Here is a 6,000-nt window from a genome sequence, read left to right as displayed (position 1 = left end):
CACACAAACCCACTATCTGTAAGTATCTGTTGCTGTTGTATTCTTTTCTTTAACACCAAACATCTGGCCTAGTGGGTTGGAAATGTGGAAAGGGAGAAATTGCACAAATTTTATTTTCCATCCGTTATTTTATCCAGCATCTTGAGTGCATACTTCCTGCTGTGTCAAACCTGTTTCCTTCTCCAAAACAGGTCAAAATTAAACTGTACTGCTTCAAATGGCTAAAACTAGCAGATCTAGTCCATTAATAATTGTACAGACACCTGGGTTACACATACTGCATTATTTGCCAATTAATGTAGCTAAAAATTGCACACTTTTGAGAATCCAGGTTTTTTCTTATAAATAATAATGGCAGATGTTGCAGTAATTTGCTTCTAGTTGTTTAATGTGTTGTTTACAGTAAGTCTATAAGTGAAGAAGTTTAACGGCTCATTAGGGTTGTTCTCAACTTCACTTTATATATTTACATGAATCTCAATGAGCATAGGTGATGGCACTGGATTTTCTTCATATGAATGAAATGATGCATAATTCGAACCATAGCTATAAATATTTGTGGCAAGCTTAAATTGTAACTTTTTGAAAAAGATCGAGATGTGAGGTATTAGTAAACTGCAAAGATATTAACACAGAGCTATTCGAATCTTTTTATCTAGACACGTCTGATAGGGGCCAAAACGGTGTGTGTGTGTGTGTGTGTGTGTGTGTGTGTGTTTGTGTCTGTGTGCACATGTGCACTTCCTTTGGCAGCAGAAATATGAATAATTGCAACAACACGGACAAGGACTTATCAGTTTCCTGAGTGGCTGTAACTTAACGAATTTATTTGATAATGTCTTCATGATTACAAACCACGTCTTTTACTCTCTAATATTCTATATGTGCTTTACTGTTTCTCAGATATTCTCTCTCTCTCTCTCTTTCTCTCAGAATATAATATAATAGGGAAATATCTATCTATCTATCTATCTATCTATCTATCTATCTATCTATCTATCTATCTATCTATCTATCTATCTATCTATCTATCTATCTATAAAACAAGACATATAAATATTTTTTATTTGGTTTTGGTTTAAAAAACTACTGACACAGATGTGTAGGAACTGTTATAATAGCCGAAAACCTTCCCAATACATTTTTCTTTGCTTAATCTTTTGTCCCTTAGTTTGTAATACATTTGTGTGTTATCTATTTGATATGGTATGACCATAAGGTATTAAACTACGGTCCTGAAAACACTCTATGAGCAGACATGTTATTGCTCTACATTTTGTTTTTGGATTTTCTGAATTCATAAAATTAATGTGTACATTTGTGCTCCTGCCAAAAGAATACTCTCTCTCTCTCTCTCTCTCTCTCTCTCTCTCTCTCTCTCTCTCTCTCTCTCTCTCTCTCTCTCTCTCTCTCTCTCTCAGGACTTACATTCCTTCCTGCTATACATGTTACAGAAGGAGTGCTGCTTAAGCATTTTTTCCAGCTGTCTGTAGATCATTACACTTTATTAGGTTACGAAAACATAGCTCATGTGAAACATCAATGAAGTAACTGTTCATGCATAGAGACATAACAAACAAAACATTAGAGGTCTAAATATCACTCCTTCACACCTTTAGGACCAGGGCGGGTTTTTGAAAGAATTTGACTGTTATGTTGACTGTTAATGCAGAACTGATTATTTTCATTTGCTTCGCATGATTGTTTTCTTGTTAAATTCTTAACTTGTGATTAATTGCAACTTAATGGCACATTTATATCTGCTCTAAATGTACCTACAATTAATACTTTTCAAGTTTTTAATACTCTAATCATGGACAAATATGGATGCTTTATGCTTACATATGTCGATTATTAGTGAAACCATACTCAATATAGAGCAGGAGAACAAAATGTTTTTTTAAATATTTTAATGTAATTATGCTATTTTAAATTACATAAATCATCAGGACACGAAACGGAAATTTCGGCGTGTTTCCACAAAGATGGTTTTAATTGCTGGATGTGTGCATCCTGGCTGATTTTGGTGCTCGATTTGAGACTTTGAGATGTTTAGTGATAAAAAAATATTTTTTGGTGGTTTAACATTTATTTAAACAGGTAATAGACAGGTGATAGACAGCTGATAGACAGGTGTTCAAATACTTATTTGCAGCTGTATCATACAAATAAATAGTTAAAAAATCATACATTGTGATTTCTGGATTTTTTTTTAGATTATGTCTCTCACAGTGGACATGCACCTACGATGACAATTTCAGACCCCTCCATGATTTCTAAGTGGGAGAACTTGCAAAATAGCAGGGTGTTCAAATACTTATTTTCCTTACTGTAAACGTTTGGTTTAACAGCAGGTGTTACAAGTCTAGTCTCTTATTGAGAAGGCTTCTTGAAGTTTTAAGGTTTTACATTTGCATACATTTACATATTTGTATAAATTTAATACTGCCAAAAATACACTAACTCTAATTTAAGAGTCACCCAATATGACTGAAATTCAATAATTCTTCCAAAGAAATATTGCAGCAAATCCTGGCTATTATTTACTTTATTCATCTTCACATGTCTGTGTGTGCATGGGCATGTTCTAGAGATTTTATTTCAGGACCATTCAAAAAGATTAGCCTGTGCTTTTTGTATAAATGTGCGTATGGGTGTGTGTTTTACTTCTTTCTTTGTGGTTTAGGCTTTAGCTGAGGCTCCCTAGTCTCCATATATGCTTAAATTTACTTCTCATAAATCCTAATCAGGCTGTAATGACGCCTAACAGAAGACTCCTGTTTGTTGTGGCTTTCATTTAATTCGTCATTGCTCCCATTAGGGAATTTATTTCAGTAAACTTTGGGAAAATTTACTTTTTAGCTTTTAAATTGTGGCAAAGTCACTTCTCTTAGCAACATTTAAGACAAACACTCTGCTTTCATCGTCTACGTCTTTTTAAACAAGCCATGTCATCACATCAGGAAACAGGCCTAAAAGAGTAAATAAAATGGAAAATTCATAAAATTTCTAAATACAAATTTTTCTAGGCTAGGCCTGTAGACATTTTTTGGTTCAGTTAAATCATTTACATAAATCCATTTGAATGGATAAGCCACAACAAAGAATATTCTACTGAAGTCATAATTTGTTAATATTTGGGAAAATTGTAGAGTGAAATAAGTTTTTTTCATTTTATCCACTTTGGTAAAGAATGTGTTCATGTACTTTTATTCTGGATCTATTAGAGTGTTAGATCTAGGCTCCACCACGATTTGCCCAACTCAGACGTCGCTTCCCAGAACACTCGCACACTATTCACCGTCACCCAGCTGCTTAATTACCCAAACAACTATAAAGGAGACCTTGCTAGGATACAAGGAGAAAAATACCTTGCTAAATATACTCTCTCTGACTCTCCAATTATGAAATATTTTGATTGATCAGATGCTGTTACTGACCAGTTTTTGTCTACGTTCCTCAATTTTGCTGAGCCTAGTTAAGTCTGTTAACTAGTGAAGGCCTTGTTTTTGCAAGTAGGATTTATTTGTCTTTTTCATTAATGCTGTGGATCCTGTATCCAGTGTACTCATTACATACCATGAAGACCTTATTTAGGCAAGTTGTATGATTCTAGATATAACCTTCTCTTAGCAATAATAGAGGGTCTTGAACAACCAAAAACCAAAAAAGTGTGTTGGCTGAAAAACTAAACTTACGGTAAAGGAAAATGCAGTAAATTTGTTGAATACTGCATTTTCCTGTTTAAGCAAAAAGTATTTTTTTTATTTCTAATGATGTAAACTTAGTTTATAGCTTAGTTATAACTGACATTATAATTACTATAATTATTCTTTCTTTCTTTCTTTCTTTCTTTCTTTCTTTCTTTCTTTCTTTCTTTCTTTCTTTCTTTCTTTCTTTCTTTCTTTCTTTCTTTCCTTCCTTCCTTCCTTCTCTTGTTGCTGTTTCAAGCTCATTACTCTTCTTTCTCTTGTCTATCCCCCTTCTTGTTTTGCTCGTTTATGTCTTTTACATCTGTCGATGGTGCTCCTATATAATGCTGATTCCAGATTCTCTGGAACATACCAAGCAACAGAGATACAAACTGTTTACTTCATTGTTTACAGTCTAAGCCCCCCCCGCTCCCTCGATCTATTCTGACGTGTGTTTGTCTACGCAAACACGCCTTTGCGTTGAACTAAAAACCAACAGAGAAGATCTGACAGAAAGAAAAACCCCTCCCTCTATTCCCCTTCTGGTGCAGACAGCAATATAACCCACAGTCAAAACACACACAAAACACTTGGCTAGGCAGTTCAGATTTCGAGTCGAATCAACCAAGTGGTGTTGAAACAGATCTATTTATTTTTGAAATTGAAATAAATTGCAGACTCTGTGATCCTGAGGTTTTCCTCATTGCCTATTTCTTTTATCCAAGCCTTATGATCATTGAAAGGAAACCAGTCAGTTATCTAAATAACTAAATACCACTCAAGCATACACGCAGTGATCTACAAGGTTTTCAAGGAAAGCGCCCACTTAAAAAGAGCTGCAAGAGAACTTGGAAAAACATTTCCATACAAGTTTCCATGCCTCATCTCGAACCATAGGTGTTTTCGGATGAGGCATGTATTTGGCCAGTCACTTTGTCTTTCCTAGTGGGGCTGGCGTCACACCACTGCCTGAATCAACCTAAAACATGACTATAGTGGCTTGAACTATGAAATGTGTTCATGTTATCATCTTCCATGGTTTCAGTCGAACACTTCTGTCTTTTACACTCTGTCATCCGCTTGTTATTTAGTTATTGGTCTGCCAGTTTTACTGTTTATTCTGTGAAATCACTGCTAGGCTAAAAGGGCAGAATGAATTACAGTGAAGAAACGTCATGCAGTCGAGTACAATGTTGCCTGTGTACAGAATGTTATATGTATCTGACCTTTCTTTTAGCTTTGACTGGTCAAAAGCATTGTACAGATGTGTTTTATTTTTACAACTATAATAATGTCCATATATGTCTTATCATCTTCACCAACAAATCTGCTCACCACCAAGGCATTTACTATTCTGATCCATTCATCCTATTCTTTTCTTCTAAGTAGAATTCCATTCTTCCAAGTATTATGGATCTGTTCAAAACTGACTCAAACGGATCAATTTTTCCGAATCATATATTCTTTGAAAAGAAAAAGGTGACGTTAAAGAACACTATACAGATCAATGGTTCGTGGCTCTTGAGAAACCTTAAAGATTTGATATAACACACTAAACATGTTCATCCAAATTTAATTGACCCATTCCTTGCACTGATCTATTACTTAAATCTATATTAATCACTTCTTCATACTGAATTTATACTGGTGCATATCGTAAAAAAGGGCAGGAGACTGGAAATACCTCTATATTTGAAATGAAGAAGACATTTCTATTATTAATAATTGAACTCAAAAGTTTATCAGTCTTAAGAAAAAAGTAACAAAATGTCAGTCCATTAAGAGCAATCGGTCAGTGGTCTGGAATGTGTACATCTGTGTTGAAAGAAATTCTGAAATTAGGACACCTTCCACTTAAAAAAAACACAAAATGATTAGACTTGAGGAATCATGCCAGGTGTAAACACATCCACGATCCTGCCCATTTATATCGATCCATTCCTACAACAAGAGCACGCTGATTAATCTCTCTATAAATTATTTATACAATTATACACGACACATTCACTAAAATGGTTTACAGGAACATGCGTGATTTCACCCTTTTCTAATTTGAAGCTTATAGAAAATGAACTTCTTGGGCTTGGTGATATTTTGGCACTTTTACACCACCAACAAAACAGACCTCACTTGCACTTTGTGTTTGAATGTTGTTTGTTCTTCTCATATGTCAAGTTTTTTTCACACATTTTATTGAAATAGGCATGTATAAACTAGAAATTATTTAGAGATTGCTTTAGAAGGGTGGATAAAAACCTCAATATGACTTACTCAGTGATGCTGCCAACATTCTGTGGTCATCAGTTAA

This window comes from Silurus meridionalis, chromosome 1, assembly GCF_014805685.1.
Source record: "Silurus meridionalis isolate SWU-2019-XX chromosome 1, ASM1480568v1, whole genome shotgun sequence".
Taxonomy (NCBI): Eukaryota; Metazoa; Chordata; class Actinopteri; order Siluriformes; family Siluridae; genus Silurus; species Silurus meridionalis.
This window is presented reverse-complemented; position numbering follows the sequence as displayed.